Here is a 17,751-nt window from a genome sequence, read left to right as displayed (position 1 = left end):
GAGGGAGGGACTGATGGGAGATGTGGACACCTGTCCTGTCTCACAAGTGCAATGTGACTAGAATAAAGAAAGCCATATCCCACAAGGCATGGCAACAGCCATTCCATGTTTCTGTCACCTTGCTCACTCTCTTCTCACTGTCATGACTATCATGAGCATGACATAGTCTCTAAATAAATAAATGAATACATAAATAAAACATCTGGTTTTTTAGCTTAGGTCCTAGAATAGGGAGAAATGTGGGACAGAGCCACACTTACCTGCAGTTATGACATGTTTGTGTGTACTTAACGAGAAACTGAGATTGAGGGGCTATTTCTTACTGCAGCAAAACTAATACGAGATACTTTCTCAGATTAGATCACTTGACATTCACATGTACTATGTTGGATACATAAAGGAATCATAGCCATTTTATACCTAAGATCTAACGATAGATAACAATGGTTCAGAATCAAACAGTAAAAAGACAACAGCAAAGGAATAAAACAATATACTTTTGTTGTCCCTGAGCGTAATCTAAAGCAAGACTGCCCCACCAAAATGAAAAAAAAAATGTCTTCTGTAAAATATGGGCTTGCTAAAGATATCAACAAATCATAAAGCTTTAATTAGTCTCTGGGTCAATTCCTCATTATCAAAGATGGTGGCTCAAAAAACCAAGAGATGTGCAATGAACAAAACCCATAACAAAAGGCTAGAGCTGTTAATCTCTTCAACTTCACAGGCTACATACAGCCTCTACTCTTCCCCCAAGGTGAGAAGGTCCCTCAGGTCACATTGAAGTGTGACTTTCCTCTTAGAGTGTGGCTGATCCATTCTGGACAAGGAGGGGCTCCCTAAGCTCAAGAGAGGAGCTCCCTAGCTGCCTGTAACAAGTGTGTGCAGCATTCCCCTTACGCACCTGGATCAACCACGGGGAAGACAATGATCAGAGCACTGTAATTTTTACCAGGAAATAAGCACGAAGAACCCCTGACCTTAATTTCTTGTCTAGAAACTTGGTCAGAAACCTGTAGGCTGACTTCAGTCAGGAATGTAATGTAGTTTTCTCCTCCTATTGTTTTCAATTTAAGCCTATTGCTCTTTTTCTTTGCTTTGTTCACCTTTTCCTCTTACTTTCACTTAGAGAAGGAAAAGATCAAACTAGCTAACTAGGGGCAAGTGAATCACCTTGATGATGATGCCTCACTACCCTAGCCTGATGGCTGGGCATTCTACAGCAGCTGAGCTGTTAACCACCAAGTGCAGTTCTCAAGAGCTATTTTGCAGGGGTCTGGGAACAGTGGCACCCTAAATGTGGCTTCATGACAATTCATACCAAACGAGGCTGACTTCTGACACTTCCCCGCTTGCCCTTTACTCACTGACACAGTTTTCACAAACATCAAGCCTCCTCAGAGATAGAGCAACTATCTTGACTGCTCCTCCATAATAGCAACTAAATCAATCAATAGACAAAAATATGTATATTTTATGGTGTTAAAGCATTGCACTGAATTACAGAAACAGAAGGCTAATCAATAATCAGGACTAGAAGAAAATGCAAAGACATACCTAGCGAAATACTATACGAGGAAAAGATGGTAAATGTGAATAAATGCGGAGTTTATTCTAAACCTCACCACTTAGCATGCTGTGAGCAGGCGCTCTCACAGTCCTGTTGTTCATACCTTGAAATTCATACTAATCCTTTAACTTCTATCAAAGTATTCCTGAAAGGGAGCCAAAAGGGCAGGATAAAGAGAGGAATGCTCAGGTTAAATCATTGGCCAGCATTGAATTAATTCTCCATTCTTATAATATGTGGTATACAAGGTATTTGTTGTTGCTTGGTGACCCTCTTTACAAAATTTACAACATACATTTGAACCCAGAAAAACCAAGCAATCCTACAAGAATGTAGGTTTCCCTTGGGTTGGGAGTTTGGCCTAGTGGTAGAGTGCTTGCCTAGCATGCACAAAGACCCGGGTTCAATTCCTCAATAACACATACATAGAAAAAAGCCAGAAGTGGTGCTGTGGCTCAAGTGGTAGAGCTCTAGCCTTGAGAAAGTCCAAAGACAGTGCTCAGGCCCTGAGCTCAAGCCCAGGACTGGTAAAAAAAAAAAAAAAAAGAAAAAAAAAAGAATGTAGGTCCCCATAGGATAGGACTTGTTCCACCCACCCTGGCTCTCAGTGATGCTTGTATATTCTTCAATTCACACAAAGTTGGACCATGCACTGGTAGCTCATGCTTATAATCTGAGCTATTCGGGAATCTCAGATTTGATGGTCACAGTTTGAAGCCAGTTTGCAAAGAAAGGGCCATGAGATTCTTATCTCTGATCAATCAACAAAATAGCCAAAGGTGGAGGTGGAGGTCTGGCTTGAATGGTGAAGCACCAATAGTGAGCAAAAGAAAGCCAAGGAAAAGCATGAGACCTGGAGTTCAAGTCCCTGTACTAGCTGAAAAAAAAAAAACAACCCAAAATAAACAAAAAAGTTTGTGAACTTAAAAAAAAGCAAAACCCAAAACAAACAAAACAATGAGAATAGGGCAAAAATTTTGCTTTGAATAAAATTACTTTGAACTTGTTTATACATAACCCAACAAATAAAAGAAGTTACTTTCTTCCTCAAGTCTCATGAGCAAGTACTCCATGATCTTACAATTGTGGCACAACTGTGTGGTATACACACCCACATGTACACACACACACACACACACACACACACACACACACACACACACACCTATAGTTGAGAACCCAAGTTTATCACTTACGAAAATGATCTACTAATCTCCTCCAAATCTCAGAGTGTCCTGAAGCTTCACTTTGCATGAATTGCCACCCTTTGAGTGTTTTACGTAGGTATACATTGCTAGGTATCTCCTTTTGTCCCTAGAATGCAGGCTGAGCCTGGCAGGGACATATGGGTAGTGTGCAAAGGGGAAGTGTCTAGTTCTGATGGTCACCAGAGGCCAGTGCTCTCCTTATCCCTCCTCTCTCTTCTTCTCCAGCCCTTGTCTGCACTGCCAAGTATTACATCTTGCCTAAGAAGAAGCAGAGTATCTCAAAGACTGGTGTTCTGCCCTGTAAGGGGAAGGTCCCCACTAGGGCACAAAGGTTATTTGCTTTCGGCCAAGGTCTCCAAAGACAAAGGCTTTCAGGTCTTCTGGGAGCCCCCCACTCCCTACTCTGAGTCAGCAGTCTTGTGAGTGGAAAGTCCTGGCAGAAATCCTACCCCACTTCAGGGTTTCTTGAGAGCCTTCTTGTTCCAGCCTGTGGTCACTCTTAATAAACACCAGTCCGCAGCAGGGATCTTGCCTGCTGTTAATCACTGAAGGTTCTAGAGAAACCCTCTTCCTCTTTCTACAATCTGTAATGAACACTTTCCTCTCCTAGACATTCACTTCCAGATTTTTCTGGCCCTTCACCTTTCCCTAATATTTCTACCTGCTTGATGCTACTCCACAGAAAATTTGCAAAGGGAGACATATAGCCAGTAATACCCTTTCAAAGTCCCCATGTTTCAAATCATTTTTAGGACTCTTTAGCTTTAAAAACAACAATAATCACCAAAACAAGCAAATAAGTGTGTGTCCATGGTTCACATCTATAATTCTAGCTACTTGGGGTGGGGGGGGGGGAAGGCTGGGATCTAAGGATCTTGTTCAAAACCGACTTGGGCAGGAAAGTACCCAAGACTCTTATTCTGATTAACCACCAAAAAGCTGGAAGCAGAGCTGTGGCCCAAGGAGTAGAGCTCTAGCTTAAGTAAAAATTCTAAGGAACAGAGCTCAGGTAGTAGCAGCGTGCGCGTACACACACACACACACACACACACACACACACACACACACACACACAGAAAAAGATTAAAAGAAGCCAGAAGAGGACGGAAGGGCAAGGGATCAGAGGTGAGAGGAGAACAGGGAGGGGAGAGGGAGTAGGTTAGGAGGGGAAAAGAGAGAAGAGTGTCTGACTCACTAGGAAAACTGGAGAAGACAACAGGGAAGGAAAATCAGGGAAGGGGAAGGCGAAGGAGGGGAGAGGATGCAATCAAGCAAGCAAAGGTGTTCAGGCAAGTTGTGCTCTTTCTCTGACCCAGGCATTGAACTCTGTACTGAGGGTATAAGCCCAGGCCTGCCCTCTGGGTGCACAATGGTATTGTTCAACAAAGGAGTAAACCTGGAAGAATAAACACGATGTCAGTGATATTGGTCAAGGGGTCTGAAGAGGTACAGAGATCACAGGATCACTGGTGACAGCTTGCTGACCTAATTGCCTGCCACTTGCTTGCATGGCCATGGCTTTCAGCCTCCTTACCATCATTTTGGCTCCTGATTTATCATTTCCCATGGTTTCCCTGACTACCCTTGTGGCTCATTCTCTCACTTTCTTCAGATCTTCTGGTAAGGCCTTATCTGGACCATTCTGCTTGAAATGCTAACTTGTTCCCTTTTGGTCCTCCACTGTATATACATCTCAGCTTCATTTTACCTATTTATACATTCCTGTCTATCCTAATAGAGTATAAACTCCCCTAGGCCAGGGAGTTTTGTCTCTTCGTTTCACTGTTGGATCCTTAGAAACCAACCTACAACAGTTCCTGACTCATTTTGAGTATTCAATAAACATTCATAGAATAAATAGATGGATGATACATGACGGATGGATGAGAATGGATGAATGGGTGGATATACATGGGTGGATGTAAATGGATGTGTGAATGACAGATGCTGATGGATGATAGATATGGATGGATGGATGGATGGATTTGGTGATCAGATGGAGAAGGTTTATAGGAGAACCATATGAAAGTGTGTGTGTGTGTGTGTGTGTGTGTGTGTGTGTGTGTGTGTGTGTTGTGCATGCTGCTACTGCCTGAGCTCTGTTCCTTAGAATTTTTACTTAAGCTAGAGCTCTACTCCTTAGGTCACAGCGCTGCTTCCAGCTTTTTGGTGGTTAATCAGAATAAGAGTCTTGGGTACTTTCCTGCCCAGGTCAGTTTTGAACCAAGATCCTTAGATTCCAGCCCTCTCCCCACAGTAGCTACAATTATAGACTTTCATATGTCCATATGAAAGTTGCTGTGAAAGGATCTTTTAGGGAAGAATGCTTAGGAAAGCAAATGCAGCTTAGATATGATTTTAGGTAAGTCATATTACCACTTTCTCTTCTATAAGATGAAGCCAACGCACAATATGCCCAAGTCTATGATGAGCTATGAAACTAAAAATAATTTCTTTTTAAAAAAAGGAGTCTGGGCCAGTAGAAATAAGCCAAACATCATGCAAACTGATGCAATATGGGAAAAGCCAAGAGGAAGTGTGCCTTTCTCTATAACCACGGGCTTGAGGTTTGACCACAAACAGAAACCGGGGAAGACCAACATGGTGAGAGTAGAAGCTGGTAGGTCAGCAGGACTTGATCTCAGACCTCAGCCAGGGGTCTGTAGTTTCAGGCCAACACATAATCTCAGGCACCTCATGGAACTCTGTTCTGTGAATTGCTGGTTCACAAAGCAAACCACACTGCTTCCTATGCTATCTGCCTTTGTGTAAATAGCTGCATTGCTTTTCCTCTCAGTTTCACTCTCTATGTAATGAAAACCACAACGTCTTCTTCCATTATATGACACGTGTGAAAGTTTCCAGAACAGTGTCTGGCATCTTGAAAGCCTATGACAAAAGTTTGTTAGAAAGAAATACAAGCTAGTATATGTATAAAGTTTACATTATAGTAGGGAGAGCCAGGCATCTCCATTCTGGAGAAAGACAAAGAAATCACACTATGATTGTATTTGCTGAGAGGCTTAAGAGACCGGTAATGGCAGGAAAAGGGATTTTATATTCATTAAAAGAAAACTGTGATCTGGAAGTATGTTAGCTGTGCTGTATGAGAGGAAAGAAAACTTTCAGAGACTGATTTCACCCAAATTCTGGTGCTGAGTTTTTGTGCTGTGTCTTAAATCAAGTTTAAAAATTTTTTCTTGCCAGCAGTATCATTATCCTCAGAAGAAGAATAAAAATTTCTGCCTTGCAAGATAAGGAGTGTTAACTAAAAGATTGGCAAAATGAATAAGTACAAAGTGACAAAATTCATTTTCATAAATTTAATTGAAACTGTTTTGAGAAAAAATTAAGGGCTACATTGGTAAATCATTGACTAGGAAAAAATACCCCATATGAATATACCACAAAATAGCTAGCACACTGTAGTTATTGTAGTTTACATGAGCTACTCAAACTCCTGAAATTGAGGTTTAACAGATAAATGTATGCAACCCTCTGCCTTCCTGACAGGTAACTGAGTGTCCAGTGTGACAGGTAAGGAGGGAGGGGCCGTGGCACATAGGTGGCTTCAAGGAGGAGCTGTGCAGGTAATGATGCTTTCACACTGTGTGATCTTCCATGTCCACCCTCATTCAGAGGAAACTCCAGCTTCTTCCCATGAGGCAGAGAGCTTCCTAGTAATAGTAACCAAGCAGGCCAGAGATAAATCTGTCCACCCCACCTCAAAAGTACCTGTGGGAATGACGAGTGAGTCCAGACCTGCCTCCTCACCTAGCCTCAGCCTGCACCCCCTACCTACTTGTTAGAGATGGAGGAACTGAAGTTCACAGAGGAAGTAGGCTTTGCCAGGGAAGGCAGGGTATGAAGCTGAGCAGCAGGCCCAGAGCCCAAGGGACTCCCCAAACAGTGCCCTCCCTGCCCCCAGAATCCTCATCTTTGCCAGCTCAGTAAGCAGAAATGTGCATGATGGCCAAGTTCTATTCTATTCTCATACTTGGATGATTTAAGTTTTCAAAACCATGTCTAGAATTAGATTTTATAGGGCTTCCTGTTTCTGAAGCAGAAGGATTAGAAATTTCACCCTGAGAAATATAATTGAGTTGCTTTCAGCCAGCCAGCCAGCATCACCCTTCTCCATGGTTGCTGGACACTGAAGGACAAAAAGCCCCTGAGCCTCAGAAGTGAGAGGCTGATTCCACTTAGCTTCACTAAGGCCAGGGGCTGGCCTGAGCTGTAGGCTCAGAGCACTCAGGACACAGCCCTGCCTGAGCAGCACCTCCCTGGATGTGCAAGGAAGCCCAAACACATACATGCCAGGCACACACATGTGCATAAGCAATGCACACTGACACTACCCTGTATACCAGGCTTCTTGCACACATGCAAACACACACACACACACACACACACACCCACACACCTCAAACTCACAACAACATCCACTCACAAACAGGCATCCTTCCACCACACACACTGATAATCTCAGAGAGCACATCCACATCCACATACTTTCACCCAGTCACAACCCATACTGCCCCCCCAGTACAGTGTGCATAGTCATTCATGCATCATGTGCAAATAGTCATCCACATATCACACACACACACACACATACACACACAAACACACAGGCCTGGACCTCTGTAATAGGAAGCAGAGTCTGAATCTCTCCTTGTATCCTTATCTAGATGTGTTTCAAAGTGTATACAGCTCTCAAGTGGCTCCAATGGTCTGCACAGTCTCACATTCTACTGTCACTTTTCCACTGTGGAACCCACCCTCCCTGGTCAGGCCCCAGCTTCTGGCACAGTTACTGTTAGTGAGGCTGTCCTCACATAAGCAGGATGGGCTCTCAGGGAGAGGCAAATCTCACAGGGTTCCAGAAGCTTAAACTTTCATCAGGGCCAAGCTTACAATTAGGATACATTCAGCATGAACACCAAAAACAAAGGAATGAAGAAAGAATGAGAGAAGATAAAAGATAAACAAATAGGGAGAAATGATTTGATTAGTCATTAGTGCCCAAGGCAAATTAGTTCCTTAGGCAAATGTTGTCACCATAATTGGGAACCCTTCCATTTCCTTGGGCCCTACAAGCTCTCTCCAATGGGGAGCTGCCACACTCCTCTTCGACACCCTCTGCGGTGCTTAGCCACAGACATCAGGATAGCCTCAAGAATGCAGGGCACCCCTTGACAGCAACTGCTACCCACTAACCATCATGGCTACAGTCATTTGCCTGTCAGGTCCTGAGTCCTTGCTGCCCTCAGTCCTATGAATGACACATTAGCCACAGAGCAGCTAACAGTACGCAGAGATCACTGTCATGGAAACAGTAAGGGAAAAGCCCTGGAGAGATCAAGGCCTGACTTTGGAAGACTTCTTGCACCACTACAAGTTAGCCTGGGGCTGGACAGAGGTGAACAAAAGGTAGCATGGTACTTCCCATTCCTGTCCTTTGGGGCCCTGGCCTCCATTCCTAGACTCTCAAGGAAGGAAAGGAGGAGATCATTTGCTTAAATTCAGTTCCAAAGAGCAAGAGAAGAAAAATGACAAGTCCGCAATCACTGAAAAAGTTAAGAGCAGACAAAGAACGAGGCAAGACCTTCCCACGCTCCCCTGAGAGCTTTCCACTTCCTCGTGCTCACTCCAGCTCTGGTTCCTCCTCACCAGGCTAAAATGATGAGTCAGACTGAAAAAGTCCCTTTTGCCTTCCCCCAAGGCCAATGGTGACACCTGATTAGAAGACATTCTCCATCAAAAACAAAAAAATCCCAGATTATTTTTACTTCTAAGGAATTTTTAAAAAATTACTTTGTCTCAATGACACATTTTTTTCTCCCTTGGGTTTTAAATTCATGTCTAGTAGCCACCTGAAGTCTGTGAAGTCTGACCCCAGCTCTTTATGTTAGTGGTTTTTTTTTTTTTTTCAATTAGAATCTTGCTTTCTGTTCAAGCTGGCCTGGATCATGATCCTTCTATTTACATTTCCTGCACAGGTAGGATGACAACTTTTATTGGTTGAATGGGGTTTCCTGAACTTTTTTGTCTGGGCTAACCTCAAATGGAGAGTCTCCCCATCTCAGCCTCCCAAGTCGTTAGGACTAGAGGCATAAGCTACCTGTCATTAAGTTCCAATAAACTTTTGAAGCCAGTTAACAATAGATTATTTTGCTTTTCTACCAAGATTGGCCATTTAATCCACTTCAAAAGGTAAAAGCTGGGCCGGGAGTTTGGCCTAGTGATAGACGAAGACCTGGGTTCAATTCCTTGGTACCCCACATACATAGCAAAAAAGCCGGAAGTGGTGCTGAGGCTCAAGTGGTAGAGTGCTGGCCTTGAGAAAGTCCAAGGACAGTGCTCAAGCCCTGAGCCCAAGCGCAGGACTGGCAAAAAAAAAAAAAAAAAAAAGGTAAAAGCTGGCCACTTTTGATTAGTGTAAGATGAACCATGTTACCACACATGATCATGACCACAGGCAGGACACTCAGGCCTGGGTCCTTCCCAATCTTAGGAATACAGTGGCTACCATGATATCCCTCCCCTCTCTTTTTCTCCCTCCCCCCCCCTCTCTCCTACTCTCTCTCTCTTTGCTAGTCCTAGGGCTTAAGCTCAGGGCCTGGGAACTGTCCTTGTACACATTTTGCTCAAGTGTAGCACTCTGCCACTTAAGACATAGTGCTACTTCTATGTATGTGGTCCCGGGGAGTTGAACCAGGGCTTCGTGCATGCTAGGTGAGCACTCTACCACTAGATTATGCTCGCAACCCCCCTGATGTATTTTTTAACAGAACTCCGCAAGCCCTTTAAAATTCTTTGCTCAGCTATAGTTCTGAATTCTTTATACTTTAGAGAGGCAACTGAATAGACAGTTATATCATGTCAACTCCCAGGAAGGTCTGAGGGTCTCATTATCCAGCTGAAAAACCTTGTTCACCACTGAGTGGGATTCCCCTATAAAAATGGGCCAGATTTTGTTTCTTAATGACATGTGCAGTGCATTGGTGGCTTTAGACACAACAATAAGAGAATGTGTATATTTAAGAAAATGAATTATGATCCTACTTATTACTTATAAAGATATTCAAGGACGAGATTTGAAATCTAAGGGCTCCAGGGAGAAAACAATTTCACATATGTAAAAGATAAGGAAAAAAAGAAAATATATAACATAACATAGTAGGTGCAGTACCTGATTTTTTGTTATCATTGTTAGAATCTAATAAATTTGACAGCTAAATTAATATGGTGTGTGATATAAAATGGAGACTCATAAGCTGGTGGTAGGATACCAGAGGAAGGATTTCTCACATCTCTATCTGAGGGAATACAGAAATAGATTGTGAGAGGAAGGAGAAGTACCATGCTATTTCCCATAAAGAATTATACATAAAGAGGAACCTAAAGGGTGTAACCAGAACGTTCAAGCAAATTTTATTCAAACTCAGGCCAAAGATGTGGGTGATACATATTTAATTCATTATTTTCCCAGAATGTACCTGAGACACAAATATATAATGGGCCTCAGTTTAGAAATGTGGAAATTTGCAAGAGTCAAGATTTCAATCCAGGTTTACTTGCTTTCCAAAAAGGTCAAGAACTACCAGGCATACATGTTATTTCTGTGGATTTCAGAGTGCTCTCCCTGCCCCTCTCCTTTTAATCTCTCTATTCTCCTTTACATCCACCCATTTATACATCTTACTTTCTGTAAAGAAATTACTCGGAGATACTCTTTCATCTGACTCTATCATTTGATAAGCTGATAACGAAGTTCTCTTGTGTTCCTACAACCCCCAAGTGCGCAGGGAAGAGTCTGAAAAGGAAGTTACAGAGTACCTAAAAAGCCATATCCCTGGTGTTCCCTAGGTTCTGCTCATTACTAGTGGATAGCATCTTCTGACACAGGACTCACTGAAGGATGTCAGCCAGTCACAGTAGAGTACTTAAAGTACAAGCTACATTTTTATGTTATTTACTTCAATTTTTGAGGTGTGGCGGTATCTCTGACTATGAAATGGCTACCTTTTTGAGACATACAAGCAATGCTGCCTTCCTGGCTAGCAGCATTACACAAGTTCCTTCAGAGCTTTGGACTTCTGTTTCCCCATCTATACAAGGACGTTAAATGCCTGTTCAGATGTTCCTCAGAAGATTGCTGAAAGTGGTTATTACCTTCTTGTAAACCTGATGACAAGACCCTACATTGCTCCATCGATGAAAGCAGCTCTGCCCACTTTTTACCAAAAGAAACATAAGACTCAAAAAGATGAGACATCAGGGTATGGGTGGCTCATGCCTATAATCCTAGCTACCCAGCAAGCTCAGATCTGAGGATTGAGGTTCAAAGGCATCTTAGGCAGAAAAGTCCAAGAGACTCATCTCCAATTAACCACAAAAAAATGGAGGCATAACTCAAGTGGCAGAGTGCTGTCCTTGAGAGATAAAGCCAAGCAACAGCACACCGCTCTGAGTTTTACACACACACACACACACACACACACACAGAGAGAGAGAGAGAGAGAGAGAGAGAGAGAGAGAGAGAGAGAGAGAGAGAGAGAGAGAGAGAGAGAGAGAGAGAGAGAGAGAGAAAGAGAGAGAGAGAGAGAGATCTTGTCAAAGGTCAAGTATGGAGTATGGATATAAGTTCCAAGATCTTCTCTAACTCTCCATTTATGCTTTCTGTAGCGCATTGCATCTTTATGTGGGATGAGGTATATTCAGCCCGATCAGGATCCTCAGAGATCTGGTCACCAATGGGCTGCAGAGAACATGAAGGGAGCTGAAGTAGGTATATTGTTCGTTAGCTGGATTGTTCATTACTTCTCAAGACCAGAACATGTCAAGATAAGAAAAGCATGTCCATTTATTTTAAAACTTGAAAATCACCAAGCAAAACAATATTCTTAAAACAAAACATTAAGAGCACACTGCTGTCAGAAAGACATCTGGGAAGCCAGCGCCTTTCCCCATTTCACATTTGTGAAAGTTCTGAAACATGGCTGTAGCTAAGGACCTGTTTTCCACTCCTGCTTTTATTTTTTTTCTTTGCTCTTTCTGTTGTTACTAGCGTCAACTTCCAATAATTATTGGAATACTTAATCAAAATACTTACTCTCCTTCCTTTCTGGAAGGGAGAGTAAGATTTCTCTTCTCTTTGGGAGCATTCTGTGAAAACACACATGGTGCTTTCTAATTCCAGTCAGTCAACAAGCTTGTTCGACTAACCAGGTTTCTCTTGCCCTGTGCTCTTATAAATGAGTCCAAGAACTTATTAGAATCACCCAGCTTGATAGAGAAAAATCATTTTAAGTAATGACATCCAATTTTTTCCTCTTGCTCAACAGTAAACTAAAAGCCTTACTTGGGATGTAAGGTATGGAGCTGACTGCTGAGCCCAAGATCTCAGCCTTTCTGGACATGTGCTTTTCTGTTTAATGATTTGTCTGTGCTTCTTTGTCTGTGTCACTGGGGCCTGAGTCTCCTCCTCCTCTTCCCTGGGGGAATGAGGGGTACCTGAAGGCAGGTCCAAGGCCACACTGCCTTTATATAGTCACAGCCTTAGTGCATCAGGGGTTAAGGATCTACACTGAACATCTGTGACATGAATGAATGATTTTACTTTTATGCTCCATCTCTCATAAAACTGCAATTAAATTCTTTGGGGCACTCTATCTCCCAGCTTCATTTAAAAAAAATCTAATTATCTATGTCATGCCAATTTTTTTTTATTAGAAAGTGAAATCATTAAATAAGCAGATACCAGTCTCAGGCCCTGAGATAATTGCAAATAGCAGAACATCTGTCCTCAGTTTTTAGCTGGACCTGGTAAACAGACTGTTAGAAAATATGGAGCCAGTCTTCACAACTTGGATTGATTGGAGCAATAAGATCCTTAAACCAAGGATATTGAACTTCTGAATGACCCAAGGAAGGCAAGGGGGGGGAAAATTATATAATTGTTTTTCAATATTTCTATTTTTCTAGATGGGAGGTCTAACGACAGGTTGCATCCCATGTCACCTTGTATTTGAAAGGCAAGCCATCCATGTGTCTAAGCTCACTGGGTCTCTTGTCTCCACAGTCCAGGGAAGCAACTGTTATGTTTTCCATTCATAAGTTCAATTATAAAGCCCAGACCTGTCCAAAGGCTCAGGGTGACTCAATGACAAACCTGTAATTCATTCCTGTGCTAAGGAGACTACTTCTAGTGTCATTAAGTGTTTTCTCTTAACTCAGACATGTCAAATTCCTCTCCCACTCATGCTTTACAAAAATAAATCCTCAGTCAGCTGCAGAAAGCCTCGTTAATGTGGTGCTCAGAGCAAAACCCTAATAAAGTCTCTAAATATTTACTATGCGTCTGAGTTACAGCACTGACCAGTTCCACCCCTATTAAAATCCGCTTGCATTTTCCAAATACAATTATTTTAGGTCACTGACACACCAGCCAAGGAAATGACAAGACTGTGCACTATGGTATAAAGAGCAAGTAGAACCTAGTTTTATATTCAGGTCTGCCCATTTATCAGCTGCCAGATACTGTGCAAGTAAATGTATCTTTTATTTTTCCCCCCATTTTCTTAGCTGTAAAATGGAGACAATAATACTAACATCACCAACTTGCAATAACGATTAAGGAAATATATATATGCTTATCTGCATATACCATGCGAAAATAAATAAATAAATAATCATGCATCAATGGCTTATGTGTATACGCCTAGCTATTCAGGAGCCTGAGATATGACTGTCCTGGTTTGAAGTCCAGGTAGAGAAAGCTAAGAGACTCACAAAAGCTAAGAGACTCACGAAAGATGAACGTGGATGTATGGCCCAAGTGATAGATTGCCAGCCTTAAGTGAAAAAGCTAAAGAAACTGCTCCCAGACCCTGAAATCAGGCCCTAATGAGGGCACAAAAACAAAGTAAATAAGTGAATAAATACAATAGGACAGAACTAAGTATACACAGAAAAGGAGGGGAGGGGGACATTTTAAAGTTGTCATAAATAAAATATGTTCCTGAAATTCTGAGTTGTGCTGCCATTTCAAGTTGGTTCCCCTCTGGTGCTTGGAGCACTGTCATGGTAGCATTATACACAGCTTATCTGGAAAGAGATAACTGGAAGATTAATCCACAGTGCCAGCATTCTGAGCATGAGCAATTTTTAACCTGCTCAGAAAATGAATGGATCTCCAAAGGCCAGAATCCACCTAAGGAGTTGTCTACCACAATAGTTCTAAGAGGACTCAGAAGCCCAGTAACTGAAAAGACTTTTTTTTCCTAATCAATATAACTAAATAACAGCAAGTCTACTGTGAAGTAGGCATCATGCCAAACCCTATAAATACAGAAGATCATTTAATTCTTAGAAGGAAGTATAATTGCTGCAATTTTACAGATAGAAGAATTGCAACTAGAAAGAGGTTAGCTATGCCTTTAGGATCCCACAGTGAGGACACAGCAGTGGTAGAGTTTGAACTCACACTGGAATTGAAAGCCCATTTTCTTTCCGATTGCCAGAATGCCTTTCCAGAGCAATGCATGCAGCTGCAGAGGAAGGTTTTCAACCCAGATGAAGTGGGAACCCAGAGTCTGATGAGTGGGTGCGTCAACATTCATAGAAGGGGGAAGGCAGGACTGGCATCCTGCCACTCTCCTGCTCTGCTCAGCGGAGTGAGGGATTCTCCATCAATCATGCAGAGCTGTGAGGACCAAAAGAGGTTTCTAACGGGGTGGCAATAGGACAGCTGTACTTCAATCCTGATGCACAACCTAAGGAGTGGCTTGGCCTCATGGCCATCTCTGCATCCCACCTCACCCTTCTCTAGACCATGCCAGTCCTCTGGCTATCCTACCAGGATCTCTTTCCGAGTCTGTTTCCCCACTCCAGCACATTTTTGTAGGTTTGTTGTGGAGACCGAAGTAGTGTCCATGTTTTAACCCTCAGTGTTCCCACAGACTAGGATCTCCATAAATGTGAGGTACATCAATGAAGATGGAGTCTTCACAGAAAGGCTACATGGGAGGACTTGGAGAAGGTTTCAAACCCTAATATCCGGAAGTAGTTCTCAGTCCCTCAGGGATTTCTTTAACTATGACATCAGCCAACTGGATGAGGACATTGAGGGTCCTTCAGACTTTCAACCATTCAAAACACTATGGACTTCCATTCCATGGTGTGTGTGTGTGTGTGTGTGTGTGTGTGTGTGTGTGTGTGTGTGTGTGTGTGTGTGTGTGAGAGAGAGAGAGAGAGGGGGGGGGATAAAGGAGTACTAGAACGTGAATTCAGGGCCTTGGCTCTCTCACTTAGCTCCTCTCTCATAGCTAGTGCTCAGCTTATTTGAGCCACATCTCCACTTTTACTTTTTGCCAGTTAGTTGGAGATAAGAGTCTCTGCGATTTGTCTGATTTCAAATGAGGATGCTCTGGTCTGAGCCTCCTAGTAGCTAGGACTGCACGTGTGAGCCATCTTAATCAAGTTGTCAAGCTCATCTAAAAGGTGGGAAATGTAGCTTCCCAGGAGTGAGCGAGGTGGTCATCTGGCCCCTTTGTGGTTTCATGCTGTCTTAATGCATTCTTTTTGCAATGAACAAGACTATGTACCACACAGCAAGGCAAGGGGGTGGCAGGGAAAATGTACTGAAAACAAAGAGAAAAATCACTCGGAAAGGAGGGAGCAACTTCACTGGAGGTCGACACTGGACAGTGGGTGACCCTATGGCCCTTGAGCTGGCTCTAAACTCCTAGCCCAGGGCTGGCTCTGTGTCCCTGACTCATCCAGTTGCGTCGTGGCCCTGGGAGCACAAGCAAACTGAATTCTTCAGAACTGGGTAAAAACAGGAAGTCACAAGTGGCTTTGCTCTGCTTTCAACTCAAGTCCCCAACAGTTGGGGTCAAGGGTGTCCAAAAGACATGACAGGCAGCTCCCTGGCAGCTTGCCCTCACGGGGGTCGCAGCAGCTCACCAGAGGAGTGGAGGGACCAGGTGCACTTTCCAAGGAGCTTCCTAAGGCACAGAGATACTGTTTAAGGACGGGGGCCCCTCTAGGAGCAGCACAAGGGAGCCCAGCAGAGTGGAAGTCAGGGACTTGCCTTGGGTTGATCATGAGCTAACAGCTGTGTGACCTCCTGAATACAAGCTCACTGGATACAGCTTACTTCTTTCATTGGAAAAGTGGAGGCCACCCTCCCCTACAGCCCTTTCCTCAAGGTGAAGGTACATCCGAGAGCTACTGAAAGCACTTGGAGTCTCTTAGCAGCAGCCAGACAGTTTGCTACCTACTGTGCTTCCCAGCCTAGGATGCTGTTGCCTCACTCCCCAGAGCCAGAAGGCAGTGTGGGCAGGATGGATCCCACCTCACTCTCCTTCTCTTCCCCTGTCTGGAGCCCAGGATCAGCTGAAGGTGAAGTTCTGCCAGCCCCCAGCTGGGCCTACTGCCCATGTTTATGACTGTTTATTTCAGAGCAAGTAGAAAGGAGAAATTAGAGCCATAAAAGACAGGACAACAGACCAATAAAATCCAGCTCCCAGAAGAGTCAGAGGGAGGAAGAGAGGCAAAACTGTCACCATAGCAACACAAGACAGTCAGAAACACGTAGGGAAAAGAAGAAGAAAAAGAAAAAAAAAAAAACCCAGCCTCTTCTCTTCAGGAGGAAGAAGCCCTGGAGCCTCACAGACCAATCAGTCCTAAGACCCCCTGGCCCACAAGTCCAGCCCTGGTCAGGGATCACCCTCCGCTCACTGGCAGCATGGATTTTAGCCCTGCCTGTCTTGGGTTTCCAGCCCTGGGAACTCAGTGCTGTGTGGAAGATTTGGGTCCATCCAGAGGAGGCAGTGAAAGTTTCTCACGGGGAAATGAAGGAGGGTTTTGGAGCCTCAGAAGACACAGAGGCCCACTGACCCTGCCCGAGGTTCCCTAGGGAAGAGAGGCAGGAAAACAAGGCCATGGGGATACGAAGGCCTGGCCCGGAGTTCAAAAAGGTGGTCCCACCATCCCGGCTTCTCTCAGTCTTAGCTGTGCGATGCTGGGATCTGAGGGCTGGTGGGGCTTTAAATGCCAAAGCTCCTGGCCCTGGAGTGAGGGGACAGCTTAGAGAGGGGAGGAGCACCTGCTGGCACGCGGTGACGGAGGTGTTCTTGGTCCTCTCCGTGGACAGACGGACAGGTGTCTCCACCAGAAAGCACGGCTGGCCTGAGACCAGCGTCTGGGGAAGTGGGTCAAATGGTTCCCGAAGGTCCCTGGCCAGACTCTGGCTGTGAACTCCGGCGGGGGGCGGCACAGCGTGTGCGCTCGCTCAGAGCCTCTGCGGCAGGTGGCGGGGCCCAGGTGTGCGGGGGGCTGGGGCGGGCTCAGCCGCCGCCCCCTCTGGATGGTGGGGGCAGAGGGCCGGGGTCTCCGGGAAGAATGGCTGTGGGGCTACCTGGGGGCTGGGAGGGGAGTGGCTGAGGGGCGAGCGCAGTGAGGGGACAGCGGTCGCGGGGCCCCGAGATCGGGTTCTCCGCGCTCACTCCCGGCGGCTCTCCCCAAGGCTGCGGGAGGGAGGAGCGCGGGGCAGGATGGCCACGGTCGATCCACTCCGCCCCGCACGCGGAGACCCCCGCATCTCCTCCTGAGCTCCCGGGTCCACAGAACCCCGCCCGAGCTTCCCACCGCGCCCCGGGACGCGTTCCCCACCGCGTTCCTCACCCTGAGAGAGTCGCCGCCGCCCTGCTCGGCCGCCCCGCTCCGCCGCCGCCGCCGAGGAAGCCTCTCCCGCCGCGGCTGCAGCCAGCCAGAAGGCTCCGAGCCCCGCCCCGCCCCGCCCCTCGCCCGGGACCGCCCCTGAAAGGCCCCGCCCTCCCGAGACCCCGCCTCCAGAACCCTCCCCGCCCTCCGTGTGGCCCGGCCCCGCCCCTCTCAGTCCCCGCCCCAATCTCGGCCACGCCCAACCTCTAGCATTATCCACTGTGTCTTAGATCGGCCACG

General features: G+C 45.1%; 1 protein-coding gene across 3 annotated transcripts in view; it reads right to left on the bottom strand.

The window, feature by feature from the left end:
- The window catches only part of Cyria (CYFIP related Rac1 interactor A), an 89,871-nt gene extending 72,320 nt beyond the window's left edge, over positions 1-17,551 (bottom strand). For 2 of the 3 annotated variants that reach the window (XM_090337427.1, XM_090337428.1), the window contains exon 1: positions 17,473-17,493. The gene's annotated coding sequence lies outside the window, so the exon portion shown is untranslated. Of the gene's footprint in view, positions 1-17,472 lie in introns of all 3 variants that reach the window. The other variant, XM_090337426.1, reaches the window with a different exon arrangement.
- Positions 17,552-17,751: the final 200 nt, after the last annotated feature.

The sequence above is a fragment of the Megascapheus bottae genome, chromosome 7 (assembly GCF_031878675.1).
Source record: "Megascapheus bottae isolate mThoBot1 chromosome 7, mThoBot2.hap1, whole genome shotgun sequence".
In the NCBI taxonomy this organism is placed as follows: domain Eukaryota; kingdom Metazoa; phylum Chordata; class Mammalia; order Rodentia; family Geomyidae; genus Megascapheus; species Megascapheus bottae.
The sequence above is the reverse complement of the archived record's forward strand: the minus strand, read 5'-3'. Positions and strand labels throughout refer to the sequence as shown.